General features: G+C 35.1%; 1 long non-coding RNA gene and 1 pseudogene across 1 annotated transcript; both read left to right on the top strand.

Moving 5' to 3' along the window:
* Nucleotides 1-11652: 11652 nt before the first annotated feature.
* On the top strand, nucleotides 11653-13025 carry LOC120284112 (annotated as a pseudogene).
* Nucleotides 13026-16592: 3567 nt separating this feature from the next.
* Nucleotides 16593-20243, top strand: LOC120283789. The gene is made up of 4 exons (XR_005543347.1): nucleotides 16593-16790; nucleotides 17582-17641; nucleotides 18025-18184; nucleotides 18296-20243. It is a non-coding gene; the product is annotated as an uncharacterized LOC120283789 (long non-coding RNA).
* Nucleotides 20244-27009: the final 6766 nt, after the last annotated feature.

Raw genomic sequence — 27009 nt, 5'->3', positions numbered from 1 at the left:
TTTAGATATTAATGAAAGTTTGTTTGTTGTGGATTAAATGTTTTTAAATTTTAACTTATTGTTATTATTGGGCATTGTAAAATTTGATAAGATTTTCATAAAATATTATTGTATGTTTTTTATTATAAAATAAATATTGAATAATAAAAAGATATTATCGTAATTTACTATTTTGTGTTTCGTACTGTTCAATGAAAATCAAACATAGAACAGACAATGACTCATGCTGTACTTTTAACTATTTAGTACTTTGATCTGTATCGCTTTGCATGCTTTCTTTTAACGAATCAAACGGACCCTCAGTGTGTCACATGGAATTTATTTTTGTAATAAGTGATAATTTTGTAGATTATTTTGTTGTTTGTCATATGGTAATAATTCATATTAATATTTAGTAACCACTGGAATAGGAAATCTTAGGGTAAATGGCTTGCTAAGCAGGTCTCTTTTTTTTTTAGGGTCTTTCCGAGAGCCGCCTCCTTTATAAATTTCATTTTATTTTTCATTAATTTTTTTATATAAAAATTACCTGTTTTACTTCTCGTTATTCTTTTCTTCCCCAAGTTTTTTTTGTCTTTTTGTTTTTTTGTTTTTTTTGTGCACTAACCTCTCCCCATGTTTCATTTTATTTTTTATTTTTTAATTAAGCGACAAGAACAATCATTTAAAAGACGTGGGCGATTGATACAGGAATGGTTGCTCCAAGTGGTTGCCAAAGTGGTGAAACCCGTGGGAAAAGTGGTCAACGCTTTTCTCCTGTGCGCACATGACTGAGGGACATGCGGGGTGACTTTTGAACATAGCGAGTGGTCTTGATCGAGTGCAGGCACACGGACGGTTGCACCGGGCGGTAGAACCACATTCTCTTGGACTTGGCCGCTTGGCGGAGTGTCAGAGCGGTTCTCAACCCATGTTCCCTAGTGGTTGGTTATTGGAACTACCATGTTCTCTTCGGACTTTGACATTAAAAGGCCTTTGGCCGTCAATTTTGTAAGCATCAGAGAGAGATGGAGAATTGAATAAGTGTAGTCAATAAAAGTCTAAGTTTTGGGATGACTATCTTTGTGTGCACTCTTATTTGCTTTTGCTTGCCTTAGTGACATTTGTGACGAGGTGAAGCTTGGCTTGCAACAGACATAGGCTGGCGTTGCGCTATCATAGTCCTTCAAATGAAAAAAAAACTAAGTCATTGGTGATGATAACCTCCCATCTATAGGACTATGACACAGGGGTAGTGCTATAGTGAGATTCAACTTTAGATTATTTGCAAGTTTTGTTGATTATTGAGTTTTCTCTAGTTGTTAAATCTTTCAAAAGTTTATGTTTTTATTTTTTATTGTAGAAACTTTTTTTTTTATACATAATTTAAAGTGTTTAATTGTTGTGAATGTTTTGATTATTCATTGGATTATTTGTTGAAAATTTGTTGTATTGAATAATTGATTGTGATTTTGTGTTAAGTTGCTTTTTAATTGCATTATTTGTTGTTTTGATTCTTAATTGTTAGTTAGGCTAATTATTAATTATATAGATTTGGAGAGTGTTTTTTACACCTAAACCAAAAGTTATGAACTGAGAATATTTTTCCTTTTTTTTTTGAAGCAAGCACTACAAAACAAAACCCAAAATTTTGAAATATTGATTATTATAATCTCAAATTTGAATTAATATAATTTTTAAATATTTATAAATTTAAAAAAAAAAATAATAAATTTAGCACTTCTTTAATTTTGTTTTTAGTTCCACTACTGGTGGCCTCTTTCCTTTCTCCACTCAAACATCATTCTTTTTCCTTTTTTTTCTTCTTTATTGTATCAAAATGTTTCTTCGTTCTACTACTGCGAATGTGTTAGGGTACTTAAACTTTAAAGTCGTACTGGTGGGATGAAATCTTAGTAGGGCTTGCATTGGAAGCACATATACACAAACCAGGCAAGCACATAAAACTCTAAAAAAGAGTAAGCAAACATTTGGGTTGAAATCTAAGCCCTTGGAAGAAACAAAGGAAAGTGTTGGTAGTTAATTGGGCTTGAAAATTTAAACAATTTTTACAGGAAATCTAAGCAGTTGGAAGTAAAAAGGAGCATGCAATGGTTCAAATATATAAAAAGTTATATTAAATATACTAATAAGAATAGCTTGGTGGGAACAATTAGAGGTGGCTACAGACAGGGTTTCAAACCGGAATCGGCCCAACAAAAGCCTATTGAGTCAAGGTTCCGGTGGCTAGGTTGGAAATCAATAACCAACTCACATTGTAGCTCTAGTTACTGTTGAGTTTTTCCCATCTTGTGATTTGGCAGGCTAGCCCGCCGTGCCACTTGAACCTGCCAGGTTGCCAACACATCTTAGGCCAATCCAACTGCTAAAAAAGTAACCTACTAGCCGTTGGGAGGACCGTTATATTTAAAAAAAAAAATCATTTTTCATTCTTTTTCATTTCATATATACCTCTTTTCTCCCCCTACAAATCCCACAATAAATTTTCTCAATTCTTCAATTCTGTTAATTTTCTAAATGTTCTAAGCACTCTTACAAGTTCTCTTGGATCTCAAAGCTTTTTTTAATATCTAATTAATAAGGTAAGCTTTAAATTTACATTGGTTAATTAATTTTAAATTATATGCTATTAATTGTTCTATTTGCTAAATTTACTTGATTATTTTAATTTTACTCCATTAGTTGTTTATTTACTAATTATAGTCAACTAAATTTTTTCCTCTATTTTAATTTCGCATTTAAATTTTAATTCTCTACCCTTGTTTATTTTTTTAATTTACTTTTAAAGTTTTTAATTATTTTGTTTGTTATTTTAATTTTTCCTATAATTCTCTAGGGTACAATATCTACACTCTAGTTTTTTTATTTACTAAATGTTTCTCTAGGTTTTTTTTTATTTACTAAATGTTCCTTTAATTATTTTACTTCACTCGTTAGTTGTTGTATTTCTCCTTGTTTATCATAGACTTAAAAAAAAAAAAAGACATCACGCGGTGAAAAGCTCAAGGGGAAGATCATTGTTGGTTAAGCTTCCTTGTCTACTACTTAGGAGAGCAGTCAATGGTATGAGATCAAAAATCCAATTGAGGAACTTATACCATCTAGTGCACCATCACAAACTAGAGCAATAAACCTCACAATAAAATCTATCCATAAATCTTATGTTTAACGTTCATTTTGCAAAAAATTATAAGGATGGTGGTCCAAGTAACTCATGTTAAGTGTAACTATTGTGGCTTTATAATTTAAGCACAATAAGGGAAAAGGGCATAGCACATTTGTCAGACATATAAAGAAGAAGCATCTGGATAAGTTTGGACATTATCAAACACAATCACAAATCCAATTCGCCATGAACAAAGGTTCGGTTCTCATTCTTTCTTATTTACATTTGCTCAACCAAGATATAGGGACAAAATTGCAAGAACAATTTCTGTCAAGAACTTTCCATTCAACTTCATGGAGTGATATCAAGGGCAAAAATGCATAAGTGAGACATTGCAATCAGCATATAAGAAGGTTTCAAGGAGAATGGTGCAAAGAACAATTTTCAAACAATAGAAATATAGTAAATTTGTGAGTATTATGTACTTCTTCTATTTCTTTATTTGACGATTTATATAGATCAAGTATTTCACAAAAGTTATTTTATGAGTATTATGGGGCATTGAATTGATGCCTCATGGAATATCCGAAAGTGAGCCATTACTTTAGGGGTTGTATGGTTCACTATAATGTTTTTGACATTATCACCTGTTACGTGGTAATCTGAAAAGATTACCACGCTTGGATTGGTGGCGGTGGTAATATTGATGGTAATCTGTGATTACCAACCTTAGAATATTACCAAAGAACTTGGTAATCCCATTACCACCAAAACATGTGGCTATGTTAGATTACTAAGTGGGTGGTAATCTGAATTTTTTTTTTTGAACAAATATGCTCTTTGTTTAAAAAAAATAATTTTCAAAGATGACATAATTTACCCGTTGGATAAAAAAAATTAATTTTGGATAATGTTAATTTGGGAATATCTTTAACTTCGAAAATTTATTTTTTTTTGTATTATAATTAATTTTTTTCATGTAAAAAGTTTATTTTATCTGAACTTTTCATTTACTTTTTAGATATAAAGTTATTTTGTGAAGAATGTGCAAAGCTTAATTTTTTATGTTATAATTTAATTATTTTGATCCCAAATTTTATTTTACTTTAAATGTAAACTTGCTCAAAATTGTAGGTATAAGAGTATTCTGGGAAATTTAAAATAATACCAAGTTGATTACTATATAATATGAGTTCTCAGCCAAACATGATTATCATAAATTACAACATTCCTAGGCATATAACATTCCCGATCTCATTACAACAACAATCTCATTACGTGTTAATATTTCATTACCGTGAACGAAACAACCCCTTAGGGTATTTAACAAGGCCCATACCATCAATAATATTTATTGGCTTATTCGTAGAATCATTGAAGAGTATGGATTGACATTTAAAATCTTTTCAATTTTTTTTTGATAATGCCTCCGCTAATACGGCCTTAATTAGACCGTTAGAAGAATATTTGATGTATTCATGTGTAGGCAAATATTTTTATATTAAATGTGCTTGCCATGTGTGGAATTTATGTGTGCAAACCATGCATATTGAAGTCCACAAAAATCTTGTAGATTTAATTAAAGATGTGGTAGCATACATGGGAAGAAATACGAAACAACGGTCGCATTGTATAAGGCATTAAAGATGTGGTAGCAAACAACATGAGGGCCAAAAAATTGGCTAAAGATGTTAGAACTCGATGGTGTTCTATTTACTAGCTTTTTACTGTCACATTTTTATATAAGGCATTATTGACCATTTTTGTTAATGAAAATTTGCTTGGGTATTATATGTTTTTGAATATTAGTGGAATATTGCTACTAGAGTTATAAGATTACCATGTCTTTAATTCATACATAAATTTATTTTTGCAAGTTTATTTTCCAACTATAAATTTAATTTTTTATGTTGTTGATGTTGCTAAATAGCTATAGAAATTGATTTGATTCTCAGTTAGTTTTGGACCTTATAGAAATGAAGGCTAAGTGGTTGAGCTATTATAAAAATGTAACTCTTATTGCTTTGGTTGTACTTCTTCTAAATCCTAGGTAGAACTTCGAAGGTTGTGTGCTTATTATAAGTTTCTAGGGTTTAATAGAGACCATATTCACAATTGCAAACCATGAGTGAGTTAGACACTCAATGGTATGCATTGGAGACCGACTTTATTGTGGACATTAAAGCAATTATTAATAATATAAGGTTACAAATTTTTGAATTGTATAAGAACTATTACTCCTAGCATAGGTTTCAACTGAGGTAATTAGACAGTCTAGCAATAGCAAAAAAGAATTTTTCTGACAAAGGCAAGTTAAGAAGAAGGCAGGTGGGTCGCAACATACAAAGGTTGACCAGCACTTAAACATGACCTTCCGGTTCATCGAGAACATCAACATAGATATGAACTATAACATCCTTTAATGTTGTCATATAATAAAAGCATGTACCTCATTATTCCGTTAGTTGTAAAAGACATTTTTGTGCCTTATGTCTACAATAGTGTGCAAGCAGATTTTCAATGCAAGTGGAAACATGCTAGACAGAACATGGTCTCAGTTGTCCTAGGAATAAGAAACAAAGATGAGAAGCCTTGAAGCTAGTGATTTCTTTTTCCCTAACAACGTATTGAGCACAATAACTGCTTCCAAGGTAGAACCCAAAAATGACAAATAGGTAAGTGGGTGACAACTGCGATTTAGGGTAAGAGAATTACGTGGGCATTGATTTCTCTTATAGATACCCAAGAGTATACGTAGGTAACTTAAATCAACATATAAACAAATTAATTACAAACCCTTGTCTTTTTTAAATTATTTTGAATTATTTTTAGTTATTTTGAATTAATACGATTAATAAGAATTATTTTTAATATTTTGAAATTTTAAATTATTTTTATTCTAAAAAAACAATTTTATGGCTCTACCCAATGATTCTAGCGAATCGACCCTGGCCGGCATAACCGCTTAAGAGGTGAGTTGGCGCTTGGGTCAGGATTTAGATGAACTAGACCTTGTGGGTAGAGCCCAATGGATCAAGTTACTCGACCTATGCCCATGTCTGGGCATAAAAAGTCCGGCTCTCAATAATGTGATCTCACCGTCATTCAAATCCCCATTCTCACATATTTAAATTTTTTAATATTTTAAGGGAAGAGTGACTTTTTAGAGGAAACGAAACAGTAGCATAGTTTATGTAATTATATAATGTAAGCACTATGTAATTGGAAGAAAAAACTAACAAAAAATATGGTTAGAATTTAAGAACTAATTAATTGATTAAGACTTTTGCATCACACTACTTATTATCTTTCCCTCTATATCCTTGCTATTTAGCTTTTTGCATCTTAGTGCAGATTTTTTTCTCTTAACATTTTATTTTCTCACTAACATCCTTGCTAAGCTTTGAACTCTAAGCTTCCTTTCAAACCCTCCCTCTAAGGATATGGCGCCAAGAGCCCCTCCTCCCAAACCTCCTTTCGGAGCCAAAGGAGGAGCCTTGTGGGTGAAGGTGGTGAGTTCTCCTGCACAGGATTCTAGATACGATGTTTTCCCTCTGTTATCACTGGAGCACTTCCAGAAAGCAAAAGCTTATGTTTGGGGCCATGTAACCATTGATCTGGAGTCATGGACCCAAGCTCGGGATAGTATGCACACCTCTCTCTATGCGGAATTTAAGGCCCTGCCATTGGACCAAGCCAAGCTAGAGGATGCCTAGAGAGACCTTGGAAATTTCAAGGTCTCCAATCTCCCCAATGGATTTTACTTTATAGAATGTGAATTAGAAGATCTTCAAGCTAAGCTCCTATACGACTGGCCCTGAATGGTAACTAATTAGATTTTACAACTTACTCCTTGGTGAGAAAGATTTCAACCGGCTTTTGAACATCTGTCATCTGTTGCAGTTTGGATCCAAATGTTCCATCTACCCATTGAACTCTGGAATGGAGAGACCTTTGATCTAGTTGTTTCTTATTTCGGTAAGGTCCTTAAAGTCGATGACCATACTCTCACCCGATCTTGAACTTAATTTGCAAGAGCCTGTGTTGAGATGGATCTCTAACTTCCTCTTCAATAGAGGGTTTGGGTTAACTATGGAGAGAACTCCATCCTGGCTCTGTCTCAGTACCAGAAGCTACCTGTTTTCTACTTCAAATGAAGGGTCATCGATCATGGAGAGGCTCATTGCCCAAAACCTAGCAATCATATGTATGTTAATAACTCTGTGATGCCCTCAATGGCTTATGCTACTGAGCCGGTGATGTTGGAATTAAACATGCTTATTGATGAGGTTGGGTTGGACAATAGAGCTTCTATCGAGGGTAATGAAGGAAATAGAACCCATTCGGTCTAGGAATCTTCTCAATCTCTTGAAAACTCTGAAGATAATGGTCTAGGGCCCTGGCTTAATGTTCTCTATCGATGTCCTAACCTGCGGGGGCAGGGAGAAGCTCATGTTAATGGCTTTAGTAGAAACGATGTCCCTGATTATGATGCATGGCCTCTTGTATAGACTCTGAAATGATAGGTGGCAAGTTTGACCCCTTCCCATGTAGCCAATGGAAGCTTCCCAAGGTGTGGCAGGGGAGAAATGTCTACTTCGTGACATGTGGAACCCCATCAGGCTGTTGATTCAAAAGAAAAAACAGTATTGGTCGATTTCCAAGGCAAGGATGTCTGGGAATTTGGGGAGATATCCTTACATTTCCCAATCCCACCATATCAGCCACCCACTTCTCTCGAAACTTGAAATAGTGAAGTGACTGGCTCTCTTTCTCCTAGCTACCCTCTTTTGTCCGATCCCATTTGCCATCCCTTCGGCGAAGCGACAACATCTCTCCCAACAAGCACCTCAAATCCCAAAGACCATAAAGATGGGACTGCTCATACCCCTTCTCTTCTCTCCTCCCTCCCCATCTCTCGGATTGTTCATGGAGAGGATCCATACCCAACTTCCCATTCCTTGATGGTGGAGAGAATTGTTGGAGTCCTTCTCCTATCTCCTAGTAGCAACACCTTCTTAGAAGTTGAAGAAGATGCAGACATGGAGACAGATGACTCCGAAGGCTTGGAGACTGACATGGAGCTTGATGATGACATGCCTCTACTCTAGTACCAGAGAGAGATTAAAATAGAAGCTATTGCCCGTAGTGGAAATAGCAAGGCAAAGAGTCAACAGAAGAAGGGAAAATCCCCTGGCCTATATGGGTTCACTATGGATTTTTACTTTTTTTATTGGAACGTCATTGGGGACCATATTTTTTCGTGATGTTTCCATTTTTTTTAACTCTTGCAAACTCTCAAAAATCCTCGAAAGGGGGGACTTTGTGGTTCTTATTCCCAAAATTGACAAACCTTAACGTGTTCTGGATTTTCGCCCCATTTCTTTATGCAATATCTCCTATAAGATTATTTCTTAAATTCTTGCCTTGCATTTAAAATTGGTGATCCATAACTTAGTTAGCCATGGGCAAAGTAGTTTTATTCCTGGTAGCTCAACTTTCCATAATATTCTTGCAACTCAAGAAATAAACCATTCTCTTGATACCTAGTTAAAGTCCCCCTCCTCTTACTCCCCAGGATTTGATACTATCGAATGGACGGCCATTCTACCCACTCTGCACAAAATGAAATTCCCGTAAATATCGATTTCTTGTGTTCAAGAATGTCTTTTCTCCTCTTCTTTCTCTCTAATTATTAATGGCACTCACGCCTCTTGGTTTCCTAGCTCTAGAGGTACTCGTCAAGGAGATCCTTTCTCTTCTCTTCTGTTTGTTTTGGTTTCTCAAAATCTATTTGCTATCCTATATCATGCTCTTTCTCTTAACATGATTTCTAGTTTTGATCTTAGACTTAGATCCAATTTAACCATCTCATGTTTGCGGATGATCTTATTCTTATCACCAATGTCTCTACAAAAATTGCTAGGAATATTCTTGATGTCTGGACATTTATGGCAAGCTCATAGGTCAAAAGCCCAATCTCAACAAGTCAACCCTCTTCCTTCCTTCTTGTTGTAATAAGAGTCTTACCAATTCCATCTCCAAGATCCTCAACATTAAACTTGACCGTTTTATCTTTTACTATTTAGGTTTTCCCATCTCTCCTAAGAAACTCACTGTCTCCCTTTGTTGGTCATTGGTGGATAGAATTGCTAATGCTATTAACTCCTATAATCACTCTTCTCTCTCCATGGCTTGCAGGGTGGTACTGATTAAAAGTAATATCCTTTATATCCCTAACTATTTCCTTTCAGTTTACTCCATTCTTGATTCCACCCTTACAAATATTTCCAGAATTGTCAAGAATTTCCTTTGGGGTGCTGGTGCGAATAGAAGAGGCTTCCATTCTATTGGCTGAAGAATGGTCACTCAAAGCAAGACTGAAGGGGTCTTAGAATTAGAGATTTGTTTATCATTAAGCAAGTTTTAATGGCTAAAAATATTGTTTTAGATTTGAATCATGCAGATAAGATTTGGGTCAATATTATCAATATCAAATATCCAAATTTGAGCCTTTCTTCCAATCAACACTTTAATTCTACTTCCTGGCTCTTCAAATCCTTGTCACAGACTTCCATCTCGCTTGGTTTTAATTTTAAGATTAATGTTTGTAATCCTCATGTGACTGATTTATGGTTAGATCCTTGGCTTCATTAATTTTATTTGGCTAAGAAACCAACTATTATCAATATGCATCTTCCCCTGGGCACTCTTTCTCTTAAGGATTTCATTCTGGATGACCATTGGGACTTATTTTCTATTGAATATTTTCTAGGCCCAAATGTAAATCTGGAATGGCTTCTCAGAGTCCATATTGACCAATCTGAGGGGAACAATTGGATCTGGTGGCCCAATTCTTCCTATCTTTCCATGGTTCCTATCATTTATCCTTATCTTAGCAAGAGACATTCTATCACTCCTGCTTGGGATGCTTGAAAAAATATTTGGAAGCTTCAAGTCCCTCCTAGGGTTAAAACATTTATCTGGAAGCTTGCCCATTCTAAGCTTCTAACTTGTGATGTTTTCTACAACCTCAACTTCTGGCCCCTCACACTTTGCCATTTTTGGAAACTTGTTCCGTAGACTTCCTATCATATCTTATGGGAATGCTCGCGCATCATCACTTGCTGGAATACTATTATGACTTCCTTGGGTTTACATTTAAATTTCATAGAATCTCTTGTTCTAGGGATTGGCTTACCTTGCACATCAACTACTCTTGCTTGGAGAATATGGGCAGTGTTATCATTGATATTACTCATTGGCTCATCTGGAAAACCCGTTACAATCTAATTTCTAATCACGTTGCTCCTAATTTAAATGGGGATAAGATGAGAGCCTAGAGTCTTGCTTATGAATATTCCAGGATTAAGATGAGAGCCTAGAGTCTTGCTTATGAATATTCCAGGAAATGGAAGCAGCCATACAGGGAGTTTTCTTCAACTCAGCAACCCAATTCTATTAACTCTGGCTTGCTAAAGATTTTGCCATGCAGCTGGCTTTGGAGTAATGCAAGATGCGCAATTTGAGCCTTGATTGAATATTTTGTGATTGTGCCATTGTTATCGATACCATTTATCGAGTAGATGACACTACACCAAAATGGAGCTTTTGAGGCGGTTTTCAAGCTCTATAGAGGCGGTTTTAACCGCCTCCATAGCTATAGCGTTGGTTTTTTCACCCGCCTCTAAACTGCCTCATATCAAGCTGGCTCTATGTTTTAGAGCAGGTTTGTGGCAACCATTGGGGTAAGTTTTATATATGGAAGCGGTTTTTAATAATAAGAGTAGAGGCGGTTAAAACCGTCTCTATAGCTAATAATTTCTTATTCCTTCTCAATACTTTTAGAGGTGGTTATAACCGCCTCTATAACTAATAATTTCTTATTCCTTAATAGTTTTAGAGGCGGTTAAAACCACCTTTATAACTAAAAATTTCTTATTCCTCTTAAATAGTTGTAGATGTGGTTATAACCTCCTCTATAGCTAATAATTTATTTTAAAGGTGATTTTATCCCTCCTCAATGGTATTAGAGATGGTTATAACCGCCTCCATATCTAATAATTTTTATCACTCTTCAAAAGTTTTAGAGGTGGTTATAATCCCCTCAAAAACTATTATTTTTCTAATATATTCATATTTTTAGAGGTGGTTATAACCGCCTCTAAATTTGTTCATTAATTGAATTAAATTTTAATTTATTTTTCTATTAATAATAAATAAATTTGTTTAACCTACATATTAAAAACATAAATCTTTAAAACATTCAAAAGTATTCTAAATTTAATTTCATTGACTTTTATTGACAAGTAATGAGCTCAAGTGCAATGCCTTTTGATTAATAACAAAATATAAAGAGTTTTACATTTTTATTTATTTTTATTACAAAATAATTTTTTACTTAATTACACAAAATAAAAATCTTCGAGTATCCTCTTAATCTTCAACCCTCTCAATCTTTAACCATGAATTCTCCTACATAAGTAAACAAAAATTATCAAATAAAGAGCTATAATTGTAATTAAAATCAAATAAAGAACAATTAAATGTTAAATTATAAATCAAAAGGATCAATAGTATGGTTTTGGAATGCCATAAGTACAGGAGATAGAATGGACAGTACACTGAAGGACATGGCTGTAGTCATGAAATAACAAGACAGAGCAGAGGAAGCTGTGCAGGCTATCAAGTCCTTTCGCCATCTTTGTTCCAAACAAGCTCAAGAACCCTTTGATAACATTCTCATTGACCTCTACAAGGTATTCCAATATATAGATCATTCATCTAGGATACAAGTCATTAACCATGTATGAACCTTTAATTTGAACAAGCTAATGGTATTTATCTAAGTCTAAGAATCTATTGATAATATTTCATTGCCTTAATGCAAGATATATTAATTTATCTAAAAATACATGTCAATACTAGTAATACAAAAGACACACATATTCATCTAGGATAGAAGTCAAGCATGAACCCTTAATCTGAAATGATCTAATCGTATTAGTGTGGACACAAAAGTTTAGGTCCAAAACAAGTCTAACAATCTGTAGATAATATTTCATTGCCTTAATGCAAGATGTATTTGTCTAAAAATATAATTCAAACATTCTTCTTTTTAAAATTCTCAATTCTAGCAATAAGCTAGTAGTTTCAATGTAGCTTAGTATTGAAAACACTAGAACAAATAGGTTGCCAAATATTCATATAATTACCATTTGTTTTGGTGCTCAGAAATGTGGAAATATACCGGAACAAATAGGCTTGTTAAAGCGAAAGCTACAGAAGATATACCTGGGGGAGACTTTCAGTGGAAACACTAGAACAAATAGGTTGCCAAATATTCATATAATTACCATTTGTTTTGGTGCTCAGAAATGTGGAAATATACCGGAACAAATAGACTTGTTAAAGCAAAAGCTACAGAAGATATACCTGGGGGAGACTTTCAGTGGAAAGACAACAAAGACTGCGCTGCACGCTGACATGGAAAGAAATTTTAAGTTACCATCCATCAAGAGATATCTTGCCTTCCGGTAAGCTTCAACATTTTTACTAGTCAATTAACATAAATGCATGCAGGTTTTGTGTGAATGAAATAAATATTTCTGAATGATTCTAAAGACATTTGGTACCTTGATAGCAGACAAGTGATCTAACTTATTGATCCTAGGGGAACTTTGGCTGGGCATACATGCAACAAACCAATTATAGTGCAGTGGAGGCAGCGTACTAGAAAACACAAATGATCGATACCGATGCCAACAAGGCTTTCAACCTTGCTCTCTACCTCATGAAGCAGGCCCGGTTTGATGAAAATTGGAGTTTACTGCAGGAAATCCTCCATGGGAAACTACCGCATTTGGATGATAGCAGGACCCTGAAAAGAATAGAGGAATTGATGGATGAGATACAATGACAAATTTTTTTCTCTTAGTTAACATGATGCCAAAGAACCACAAATGACGAAATCGTGAGAATTGAGCACCTGCTGGGAGAATGGTCTCCATTTGATTCCTGTTATTGAAGAGATATCTCCATTTAGAGATCAGATGCCATGATGAGATTATGCATTTAGGTTGTTTTTGTGTGTGTGTGTTTGTGAATGTTCATCTGCAAATCATATTTGTGTAGATCTATAAATAAACAATAATCTGCTGTTTGAGTGCAACAAACATACCCAAATGTTAAACATTAAATGAGGCACCGCCAAAGTAATGTTTTGAACATGACATTCAACTAGCAATTGTCACATTGGACAAGAGAAAATTTCATCATCTAATTGAAAATAAGATGAAAGACATCCAAGGAGTCTTTACCTTTCATATGAAAAAGCAATGTCCAGCTACACAAACAATAATAAATATATAACCAAATTAAACATTGGACTAAGGCTTTTGGGAATGAAAAGCGTGAGACAAGCCTGAAATCATTTATTAATCCCTGAAAATGGATAAGTCCATCAATATCTTTGTGTCTTTGGTCCCATCATAATCTTATGCTCTCATTCTTATTCTTTAGTATAGTTTTATAGTATTCCTCATCTCTGTTTAGTATTCATTATTTTTTTGTTTAGAATGTAGGTGAGAAAAAAATCTTCTAAAATGGAGAGATTTTTAAAGATTTCAAATAGTTATTTTTTTGAGATTTTTTAAAGATCTTATTCAAATTCCATAAACTTCATCTTATTCATTCAATCATAAGCATTCAAGCAACTGGTTACTACACCCTTTTCTCCAAATTCATGCAAACCTACAAAGAAACAACAAAAATAACACCTACTATCAACTGATCCAAATTCATTCATATCCATAACATCATAACCAAACTATATACTTGTTACTTATTGCAATTAAAAGATGAGCTTAAAGGAATGATATTGATGGCGATGCGACAAATGCCGGAGAGTGCGGTGGCATGTGCAGAGTTAATACTCCTAGCTGAAGCCAACTCTAACTCCAAACATTCACATATGCTCCTTCTAGTTGCTGGAGAACTTGTAAGATCCTTCACTACTTGCACTCCTTGGTAGCAGGTATTAAACATCTTAAGGGAGAGAAAGGAGTGGAAAACAGACACTCTTTTGGCAAGTACAAGCTGAAAGTTAGCATCTATTGCAGGTCCACGCTCATGGATTGCCATCAACACTCATGGATTACATAGGAGAAGAAGGACGATCAGGACCCAAAAGGTAGAAGTATACCAGATCCACTAGGTTATCCACATCAATAGATCACCCATGAATGGTCGGACCACGCTCGTGTAGTTTCTTAAAGGCACATTTGAATAATCCTCACCTGAATCCATGGGGTCGTGGATAGATTCAGTGTATCATTAAGCTATGGAAAATATTAAAGGCCACTACATGATTTTGAAGGGGACTTTTGCTACCTAAGCCACAGAAGAGGTATTAGCTTGTCACCGTCGGGGAAGCCGGACCCATTGGGCAAGGCTGCTTCAACAAGGTTGTGTGACAGATCAATGGTGATATTTCGCACCTTTAGCTTGACATTGGCGAGGACTTAGGAGGAGGAGGAGGAGGAGGAGACAATGAGTTTATTATCAATAGTGAAGCACAAGGGATATTTTTATAATGCATCCTTTGTTGTTTTCAATCATTATCCATGTGTTGAACTTGTCAAAAATGATAGCATAAAACCATTTGGGTAAATAGATTCTGGTGAAGCCTACGGCTTCATGACTTTGTATTGGATCTTTTATTTTCTCTTTTTCTATGCATTGTTAGTTTGGATTTACTTGTGATGCTTGATTGTGGAAATAACATAGTGAGAGCTTGAATTCCCTTGATTGTATGTGTTATAGGTGAGAAGCACTTCACCGAATATACGACGCAAGTAGAGGGACTTAGTAGCACACTTAGAGATAGGGTGTCAAAACTCTTCCTATAAAGTGAGATGCAAGAGCGGCGCTCCACGAGTCAAATTCCTAATCCCTCATAGGTTTTAAAGTAATTTGGGTGATAAAGTTATTTCTTCCCAACCTTTGTGGTCGATTTACAGGAAAGACACTTTCACATAACTAAGGAATTTCCTTGGTCCAATACTTCAATCTACATGCCCTTCTAGATCTAATCTTGTCACCTGCCCAGGGAGCAGTTATATCCAGGTGTGCTTCTCATCCAATAGTAGCCTCCTTTAAGCTCTCATATACAGTTAGTGGAGCACTATCTTTTTGCTTTTTCAATTAGTTCTTGTTGACCACAATCTTTAGGCTAGATAATGAGTGTAGAGCAATAGCAGTAGTTTTGGTCCTCGAGGGATATGACACACACTCACCACTTTATTGCTTGAGCAACCCCGTGTACTTGTAGGCATGACCATTCGGCCGGTGTACATCAAATTTATGGAGTTATTGCCAACGATCAAAATATTAAGAAATCTTAATTTTTCGCTATTTTAGCCATTTTTACTCTTATTTGTTGTTTCTATTTCTTTCCATTGATTTTTTTTTTTGTCTTCCTCATTTTAGGTACTTCTGACACATGATTGAGGTACTCCGAGAGTTGACATCCTTGCTAGATTAACCGAATTAGCTGATGGATAGGTTTGCAATTAGAGCAATCACAACTTTATGCACTATAGCTATTCACTTGGGGCGTATGTAAATCATTGGCAATCTCTAGAGAGGCAAATATAGAGTAGGTGAAACCATTTGTGGGAAGATAACATGAAGCCTCAAGAACCGGAGCAATGGTCCAACCTTGAGATATTATTTGCACAACTCTTTCTCACTACTCGATTTATTCAAAAAGTCCATCTATCCACTTAGAAGAACCACTAAAAAAGCATTGGACATGTTTAGCACATTTGGTTCAAAAAATGATAAAATGCACCAAGTGATGTTAATGGTTGTTGCCAGTAATGGCAATGAGGATGATGTATGTCTGCCTTTATCAGTCTACAACATTTGGTTCAGAAAATAATGAAGTGCACCAAGTATGAGTGGACATAAGTTTGGTAATCGAGCTGAACCCAAAATTTTTACCCCACCCAAATCTGTCGGGTTTTGAAAAACCTATACGAAATTGGTTGCGAAATTAATTAATTAGATATCTAGTTTTTCGATGGTCCTAACCCAACCTATTCTTGTCAAAGCAAAATGATACAAGAAGTATGCTTACCATAGAGTAAATAAAAACCACAATATAAATCATCCAGTTTATTACATTTATCACCATAGGGTTTGTTTTGATTAGCTTCTACAAAACCCATAAGTGTTTTTTTTATAAGTTAAGCACTTCTGGGTTCTGAAAAACTTATTTGTATTGGATTTTCTTCAAAATCAGAAGATGATAAAATCTAAAATACTATTTTTTTCATAAGATGGTCATGTGGTGCTTTTTGGGAAAAGCACTTTTAGAAGTTGTTTTGGGTGTTAAAAAGTTACTAAATTGGTCTTATGAAATAAATAATTGGATGTGTTTTTATATTCCCCCACATTCAGCCTTTTCACAATCCTTATAGTTTTCGCTATCTCCAAGCTCCCTTCCAAGTCTTCTCCTACCTCTTGCCTCCACCCCCTTCATCTAAACAAAGGAAAGATAGAGAAAGGAAGAAAGTGAGGGACAAAAAAAGCATGATGCCATTTGTTTCATCTCTTATGGTGCTGCATGGGATCCTGATGGCCCATGATTGCTTGCATTCTCCCTCATCTTTAGGTTCAGGTGAGGAATCCTAAGTCCCTTTTTTACTTCTTTGATTGATCTCTGATTGGAGATCAATTTTAAAATGGGATGTCAGTGGTGTTGCTTCTCAGGATCTTGCTCCTTTGCTTCGTGCTTTTCTCTTCTCATTGATTCTTTGATTTTAGATCTTCTGGTTGTTTTTAGCCTCACATATCAAACGAGATTCTTAGTTTTTATTTGTGCTTGGTGGAATGAAGAGATAAAATTGAGGGATTTTGGTTGGATTGATGTAGATCTTAGGTTGTGGTTGATGAATTATTGCTCTTTAAAGAAAAACTAATGCTATCTAATTTCCATTAATGTTAATGCTTACTGTGTATTAGCTATAGCTTCTAATTATTGCTACTTAAAATTTGTTTGCCTTATCTCACAACAATTTATCTATTACTCGAAAGACTATTATTTGGGTGATTTGCCCGCATATCAAAGTGTATGTATGTGTGTGTGTATTAATGCCATGGCATTAGTTTCTTTTCAAAATCATTGTTTAAAGAGAATGTACATGCTATTGCTTATCATTAATTGGGAGATCCATTAATTATCAGGCACTAGATTTACTTTGGAGTTTTTGGTTTTGGCAATGCTGTGCATGTTCAATGCTCTTCGTCTCTTGAAATTATTAGCTCTAGTTCATTGAATTTCAATTTTTTGCTTTTATTTATTTCACAATTGTCCTATAATTTTTTTCCTTGATGTCTTTTTTATTATGTAGCTGGTACCTTTGACATTTTCCTTGGAATAGTTTTAAAGTTATGATTTTCTCTTTGCAGGATGCATTAGCATTGTTGACAATGACATTGTTCAAATCAATAATTTGCATCATTCGATAAGTATTAACTTTTTCTTATTGAATATACCTCATTGCCTTTTAATGTTAAAACATAAATTTATTTTAGTTTTTTGAACCTAATATCTTGATATATGCTGTGTAATCCTCTGTTGTTACCATTTGTTATCACATAGAACCTTTTTGTCAAATAATTATCAATAAGTAAGAAACATAGCTGACAGAGCTTTTAAACAATATGCTCAGACAGAGCTTTTTGTTATCACAGTATGTATGTTTTAAGAAAACATAGCTTTTAAAATTTAAATTGAGACACAAACCATATTACGATTAGTATTTTTTTTTTTTATTTACTACAGAGGTTGTTTTGTATCATTTTTTTATTTACTAAATAAGGTTGTTTTCCTTATGCTATTTTTTACTAAGGGCTCAAGATCATAGATATTTTTGAACATGGCTTCAAAACTACCATCCGAAAGTGTTGGCTATATGGGCAAAGTTAGTGGAGCACCAGATAAGGCTTAGTTGGGACACTATTAAGAGGACAGTTTTGGCAAGTGATGATTGGTGGGAAAGAAAATGACAAGTAAGCCTATGAACTATTTATATAATAATGTATTCATTTATTTAATTTGTAATTTTTATTTCAAAAAAATAATAACACATTGTCTTTTTTTTATTAATTTAATTGAAATAGGAAAGCCCAGAGTATTTGAAATGGAGAAATGATTGTCCAAAGTTCTTGGACATGATGGAGATATGCTTCAAGATGTAGTGGTGACAGGCTACATGGCATTGGAACCATATGCTGACCCATCAACTGAGAATGAAGTTGCTAACCAAAATGCTTATGCTTGGATGAATGAAGTAGACATAGAGCTAGATAACTTTAATGATGATGATAATAATCCTCAACAATATAATGATGTTACAATGGAAGAAACTAGTACAACACAAGATAAAAAGTGACAAAAAAACATCACGTAGAAATAGACATGGCCATGGTTCAGGAACCGCCGGTTACAGTTCCTAAATTGTCGGTTGTGGTTCCAAAAAACTTTGAACTAGAACCAAACTGCCTAGGCAAGGTTCCTAGCGGTTCAGTTCCGATTTCGGTTCTGGTTTCGGTTCTGTAGGTACTGTTCAACGGTTCCGGTTTGACGGTTCAAACAGTTCGGGCCATTTTTTTTGTCTATGTCGTTCACCTCCACAGTTCGATGAGCGAAGAAAGTCACAACGATTCCATCCCATCTTAGAAGGAACTCTTTAGAAATTATAATGATCGGAGGCAGCAACGATGATCACCTTGTCTATCACGTCAAAGATATCTAAGATCGAGCTAAGGAAGAACCATCTCCAATAATCCATTGAAGATGAACTCCCATCCATCTTTCTTCCGCTCGAGTTTGCTCCTCCCCACCTTCTCCACCATCAGGTCAGGCTTCCACATCTATAGATTGATCCATCCCGCCACCCTCAGATAGAGATCTAGGATTAGGATTTCATCAGAGGGGATTTAGGATTTTTAAGATTTCAAGAAAGGGTCGGCCAAAAGAGAGAACAAATCAATAAAATAAAAACTTAATTAACTGGTTTAATTCAAGTGTCCAGACCTAACCTAATCAGACTATTCACATGACCTAAAGCCTTAAACGGTCAAACCTAATCAGATATAATAAATCATAACATTATTTTATATAATATAATAACATAAATGTAACTAAGTAATTTGATATTTTGAATATTTTGATTCAAGTGGAACCGGCGGTTTGAAGTGCCGGTTGAACCACCAGTTCCACGGTTTTTAAATTTTGAAACCTGAACCCAACCTTATATGAAGGCTTCGGTTCCAGTTTTAGGACAGTTATGGTTTTTCCGATTTCGATTATGGTTTTTGGCGGTTCGGTTCCGGTTCGGTTCCACGGTTTTGGTTCAAAATGGCCATGTCTACATAGAGAATTGAAAAAAAGTGCAAATGAGAAATCACAAAAATCATTTGACTGACTAATCTATGGGATGGATAATATGTTTATATTGGTAATGTAAGAGTTAAGAATGATGATCGTTGCAGAATAACCAAATGTGTGGATTTATTTTACACAATGTCGGGGATTGAACAAGGAAGTCCACATTACTTTATCATATTGAGGTTGTTTGCAAGGAAATATCATAGGGAGGCTTTTGTGGCACCAGTGGAAAAAGATCCATCACTTGCTACCGGTTGATGTAACACTTTCAGCATGGACGACCTCACTCAACTTTGAGTTTGATGAATGCTCATTTATTTTGGGAATGTTTGAATTTCTTTGTTATGTTTTTGTTTATGTCCTCAACTTGTGTGTTATGCCTTTTATTTATGTGTTCAACATTGTGTCAAACTTTTTACATGTTGAACTTATGTGTTGAATATTTTATTAAACTTTTGGTATGCCTATGTTTTATGCTAAACTTTTGTTTTGTATTTGATTTTGTTTCTTCGTACCTTTAGATATGTTGCACTTATTTTCTATTTATTTGCTTTATGTGTTGATTTTTTTATTGTATTCAACATTGCATTAAACATTTGTTGAGGTTTAGGTAGGGTGTAAATCTAGAATGAAGTTCTTGTCCGATTCAGATAAAGAATCAAAAGAAACAATGTTTCATGCTTTTAGGTCTCCAAATGAAGTATTCAAGTATCATCACTTGTGTTTGAGGAGTGTTATAGAAAGAGCATTTGGGAGGATCCTACAAAATATGACCAAGTATACACCGAAGGTATTATTCCAAATTATATAGTCATGTGTTGCTCTCTATAATTATATTCGAAGAAAGCGTAGTAAGGATTTGGATGTGCTTGAGAGCCTTGAAGACATCAACCAAGTTCAAGAAGGATAACGTGTCTTTGAGGATGATGATGGTGAAAGTTCACTTGTATGGAAACAACCAAACAATGATGACACTCAACAAATGATCATACTTAGGAACAATATTCTGGATCAACTATCCAATTAATATATGAGTTGATTTTGTAGTATTTATAAATTATTATTATGGTTGTTATGATGTCAAAAAAATATTTGTCCCTTGTCTTTTGTATAGGTTGTAATTTATTATTTGTGTTGTTAGTTGTTTCTATGGTTGTTATGATGTTGCAAAACCTTAATGTTATTATTGCTATTGTTAATTGTTCTTCTAATAGTCATGACAATATTATTATTATGGTTATTGTGATGTTGAAAATATAAGAGATCTTTTTTCTTAATTTTTTTCATGTTGTAATGTTGTTATTATTGTTGTTGTTGTTGTTGTTGTTGTTGTTGTTGTTGTTGTTAATTGTGTTGGGAAAAATATTGATTAGCATGCAAGTAGTCAACACAAAATCTAATTAAAGTTAACAAAAGAGTTAAAACGATCTAGCCTAGGATTAGGCATGCAAAGGCACTACCCTAACACTGAATTGGCCTCCTTCGTGCAAGATGGAACGACCTCACTCCAATGCTAGGATACACTAACCCTCTAGGAAGATCTACTCGTCATGTAGCACGTTTGGCGAGGAGCTGTCATTCAAGTGTCACCAAAGTTTAGGCTTCTCAAGTAGCAATGATCTTAGAAAATGTGGAGATGTGAAAGTTGAGGAAGAGAAGAAGTCACACTCAGTAGGGTTAGGGTTTCTCAGTCCTTTTATAATAGGAGATCATCCAACGATTTGACAAAGTGCCATTGGAGAGAATCAACTATCCAAGGAAAGAATAAATCAAGGATCAACAATCTAAGGAAAGAAACATTCATGATCAACAATCCAAGGAAAGAGTTAATTAGCATCATTAATCCTTGAAAAGAATAAATTAGAAATGTTAAATCAAGTCAAATAAATGAAGTGATTGATTTCATGATTATTTAAGATTATTGCCAAAATAAAATAGAGAATAAATCAAGGAGATCACATGACTAGGTTTGTCACGCCCCGACCCGCGAGCCCTAGGACACGACAACCGCAACGACAACCCGAGGAGGGATACCCCACAACTCAACCCTCGAGTTGTCGCAAGGCTGATAGAATACCGAAAACCAACAACCTCAAACAAGGATAAAATAAGGAAATTCACAGGTACACAAAAGAAGCATCAACCACAAGACAAGATAACAGAGTTCAAGAACTGTACTGATCACAGGTACAACGGAGTTTCCAAGAGATTAGACAAACATACAAACCATGCTTTTAGAGTTTCAATCACACTAATGGATCCATGCTTGACTACAACATATACATGCTCAAGGATAACATACATGAATGTGGTACTGAATAAAAACAAACAGTGGATGCCTAGCACACTGTTTTAATACCGCACTACTGCCTATAAAAGCCTGAGAGGAGAAAAGAGGGGTGAGCAACTAAAGTTACTAAGTGAGTGGGTTAGCATAATACTACAAGAATATGCCAAAATACACGGTATAACTCACCAAAATAATGATTTAGTAATAATACCAACAATTTAGAATATAGATAAATATAACATAAATCATCGATTCAATATAACAAAAGATAGTGTCAAGAAAGCTTTTTATTACCCCAACTAGGGTTTTACAACAAACAATCCATGAAAGACTATATACAGGGTTTGTACTACAAAACAAGTTAAACATCAAACCAAACTTTTATAATAATGCAAATGGATCATAACAGTTCCACTTATAAATATATATATATATATATATAGAACAACTATATAATATGAGTCTCAAATCCATAAAACAAATACTCACCGCCAAAACCACAAATTTAATATAACACTACAAAAAGAACGCAACATGGTCTAGAAACTTCTCTAAACCTTCGTCGTGGCTGCGGCTAGGTTCAAAGCAGTCAAGGAAATCATGTCATTGACGTTGACTCATCGATCCACCGTGTGGTGACCCACGCTTCCCAATGACTACCCAGTCAGGGTTCTAACTCAAACCTGAACAAGACCAATAAGTCTGTTGGTCTTCCACGCCACCTCAAGAGGCTAGCCGTGAAAAACCACCTATTGCAGTAGGATGTCATCAACCAAGTAAACATGCATCTCGCAATGAGGAGTCCATAACTAGGATAAGAATCAATATCCAAAATATCTGTCATTTCTCCATGGAAATGATAAACATAAGCATATCCAAAGATTTTAACATAAATCAAGGCACAACTTATGAATCAAGTAACAATCCAAAAATCCTTTCCTTTGAACAATAATGCTTTTCAAGTATGAAATATACATAAATAACTCATTTCAATTCCATTAAAATCTCAATGCAAGTATAATACCCAATAAAACTTTACTTAAGCAATATAGAATAATTATAGGATTCTCCTAGTATAATTGTGCATAATTAATCCCACTCACAACTTTGATGATACAACTTACCCAAACACTAATCCTCTACTCAATCCTAGGCTCGAGCCAACGCTTCACCTCCTTGCCAAAGCACAACAAAACATAACAAATATTAATATAAAAGCCAAACAAGAAACCCAAGTTTGACTTCTATCAAACAACCCTAAATCGATCCTAGGATTGGCTGAAAACTTGATTTTTAGGTTACCAATGAATTCCTAATGTCCTGGGCTTCAATTTGGACCAAAGAAATACAAGAAAAGACCAAAAGTTTTGGTGCTACAGTACCCTCGGGATTACTACAGTAACCAAGAAATTGCTATAGTAAAGCCTTCCCTAAAACGATGGTTTCTCACTGATTTACAACACCAAATCATGAAATTTCTCGACAAGCATCCACACAAAAGAATCAAAAGATCAAGGGCTTCGATTTAAACCTAAAAACAACCCAATCCATGGGGTATTTCTAGGGTTTCAATGATTTTCGAAAATGAGAAAAATATGAGTAAAATAGGAAAGTAAAACCTTGGATCGAAGCCTTACCACACTCAGGAGCTTGAGAGGAAGAAGTTTGAGGCTTTGATTCGAAGGAAAAGCTCGTCGGGGAATTTTCTAGGGTTTAGGTGCTCAGCCGACATGAAGAAGCAAAGGAGGAGAAGGAAAGAAGAAGGGAAAAGAATGGATTTAAAGGATAGTTTCTAGCTGCTATAGTGCTGGGGTGCTACAGTGACAGACTGCTACAGTGAATACTGGTTATAACAAGGTTTGGGTGTACGAGATGGGCTTGGGTTAGCTCGTATCCAACAATCCCCCACTACACCCACAACCTAGGAATTAAGATATGTATGAAGACAACAATAAATTTTCGTGAAGCTTTGAAGCAAATTTTTGAAAAAAATAAATTCAGTTGCATAACTAATTTAAACAATAGAGTAAAAAGATGAATCAAAGTCATGAACATACAAGAAGACACATAAATGAATGACCTGAGCCTTGGATTATTACAAGATCAAGCTAAGGTGTCTTTAAAGATTTGAACCTTGACCTTCCATTAAACCTTCTAATTGATAGGAATAGTAGTGAATTAGGTCTTGAACTATAGTCCTTTTAATCAGAATTCAACTTTAATGAGAATCTCATGTGACACTTGAAATAAATAGGGTTGGCTCGTTATTTGACCATGCACTCGATATCGTGTCATGGAGATTATTAGAGAGTTCTCCTAAATACTCTCATAACTGCGACCTTACAACTATCTCCAGATATATGAGATCTCGAAAGATATCTATAGTGTAATATCTTGCTTAAAATAGCCTTTGATCTAATTAAGAGCTAAACTTAATCTTAAACCACTATATGAGAGTACACGTCCTAGGAATGGGGTGATAATATATATCTCAAAAATATGTATGGTGCTCTCCCAGTCAACCAATCAATAGCTTCCCTTTGAACTTCTATCCTAGGATCTCCATTCAAAGAAATAGGGGTACTACCAGTATTGACATTTATGGGTTAAGACCCATTCTCCCTGATGCTTCAACTATCACTAGTCTCGATAGCCCTTTAGTCATGCAATCTGCAAGATTTAGCTCTGACTTGACATAGTCAATACTCACAACGTTGTGCTTCAGATGTCTCTACACTGACTTGTAACGAATCCACATATGTTTTTTCATCTTGTCTTTAGTGCTTCCACGCTTGCACAGTTCAATTGCAGATTTTGAATACCAGTGTATAGCAATGGGTGGCATAAGAGAAGGAATAACATGGATCTCAGAAAGCAAATTTCTAATCCACTCAACCTCAGTACATGTAGAATCAAGTGCAATCAATTCAGCTTTCATGGTGGTCCTAGCATTGAGTTTCTACTTAGCCTGAGGTTGATTTTAGATCAATTGAGTCAGATATCCAGTTAAAATATGTATATCCCTCTACCACACTAGGAAATCCAGTATAGCTCAGTCCAAAAGACATGGTACCTTTTACTAATCAAGAATTCTCTCAAGAGCAGTCTTGTGTTCATGATTTGGGTTACTAGTATATCTGCTCAACCAAGATACAAAGTACACAATGTCAGGTCTAGTTCTGTTCGAAAGGTACATGAGAGATCCTATGATTTGAGCATAGAGATTTTGATCAACAGGTTCACCTTTGTTTTTCTTAAGGTGCACACTGGAATCAAAAGGTGTAGCAATAGGTTTGCAATCCAGATATCCATATTTCTCCAACACTTTCTCAATGTAGTAAGATTGGGATAAAATGATACCATATACAGATTTACTAAGCTTGATTCCGATCACATTTGCTTGCCCTAGGTCTTTCATGTCAAACTTACCACTCAAGAAGTTTTTGACATCATTCACAAGATCTAGGTCATGAGCAAAGATAAGCAAGTCTTCAAGACATAGGCACACAATCACACATTTGCCATCTACCAATTTGCAATAAACACACTGATCAAAGTTGTTTACAAAAAGAGATGATTGTAGAGTCAAACTTAGCATGCTACTACTTAAGGACTTGCTTAAGTACATAGAGATATTTTACAAGTTTACAAACCTTATGCTCTTATCCAAGGATAATAAAGCCTTCAAGTTGTTCAATATAATCTCTTCCTCTAAATTACTATTTATGAAAGCAATCTTTACATCCATCTGATGGATTTCAAGACCATAGGTAGAGGCAATAGCTACAAGGGTCCTAATAGAGGTAATGCAAGCTACACGTGAGTAAGTGTCAAAATAATCTAATCCCTCCTTATATTTAAACCCTTTGGCAACTAACCTAGCTTTGAACTTTTCAATGGATCCATTAGGTCTCAATTTCTTCCTGAAGACCCATTTATAGCCCAATGGCTTATTCCCAAGAGGGATGTAAGGATCTAGGTATTGCTGCTTATGATTGAGTTATACTCGTCATCTATGGCTTCTTTCCAAAACACTAAGCCAATAGAAGTCATAGCCTTCTAATAGGTTGTAGAAGTATCCTCAACCATAAAGGAAACAAAGTCAACAACTAAATTCCTTTCAACCCTTCTCCTCTTACTCCTTCTAGGCTCCTCTACAGGATTAGGAACTGATCTAGAAGTGGAGCTAGTTGCCATAGGTATAGAGGGAGTGGGACAGATTACTGATTTCAAAGGGAATATATTCTCAAAGTAAAATGCATCTCTAGATTCAATGATGGTGTTCCTAGCTATCTCACTCACCTCTGAGTTAATAACTATGAATCTACCAACATTGTTGTTTAGAGCATACCCTACAAAACCATGTCAAGGGTTTTGGAACCTATCTTCCTTGCTTAGGGTCGGGGATTTTCACCTTAGCTAGACATCCCCTTACTTTGAAGTAGTTGAGTTTTGGGTTTCTTCTCTTGGCTAGATTCTCACCCTACAAAAACCTGAAGAAGTGTCTTCACTCTTGCTGCGCTTGGACAACCTTGAAAAATCTAGGTTTCTTCTCTTAGATAGATTCTCACGAAGGCGCTTACCTTCAATAACCAACTTCTCAACCCTCAAAGCCAACTGGACCACTTCCTTGAAACTTTGATTTTTAGTAACTGCCATCTTCTCTCGAATACTGAGGTTCAGTCCTGCATTGAACTTGGAACATAGGGTTTCTTCACCGCCAATAACTTCAGGTACAAAATTATCCAGGTCCTTTAACTCTGCTTCATACTCTGTCACTACCTTGTTTCCTTGAACCAACCTCATATACTCATGTCGTTTCTAGTCACGATGAAACCGAAAGTAGTATTCTTCATCAAACTCTTGTATAAAATCTGACCAAGTTAATGGTACATCTAAACAACTCTTGAGAGTTTCCCACCAGATCCTTGCTCTATTTTTCAGAAGTCTAATCACAACCTTTAGTTTCAACTCATCTTCTATGCCCATGTCCTCAAAAGTAGCAAGTAACTTTTTCAACCATTCTTTGGCAGTTAGAGTGTTACTTGAGCCATTAAAAGCATTACATTCTAACTGCCTTGCTTCCTTCAGTAACTTAGACAATATCAGACTATGACTGATCTTATTGTCTTTTATTGATGCTTGTTGAACTGA

The sequence above is a fragment of the Dioscorea cayenensis genome, chromosome 19 (assembly GCF_009730915.1).
Source record: "Dioscorea cayenensis subsp. rotundata cultivar TDr96_F1 chromosome 19, TDr96_F1_v2_PseudoChromosome.rev07_lg8_w22 25.fasta, whole genome shotgun sequence".
NCBI lineage: Eukaryota > Viridiplantae > Streptophyta > Magnoliopsida > Dioscoreales > Dioscoreaceae > Dioscorea > Dioscorea cayenensis.
Note: the sequence above shows the minus strand (reverse complement) of the source record. Positions and strands in the feature narration are given on the sequence as shown.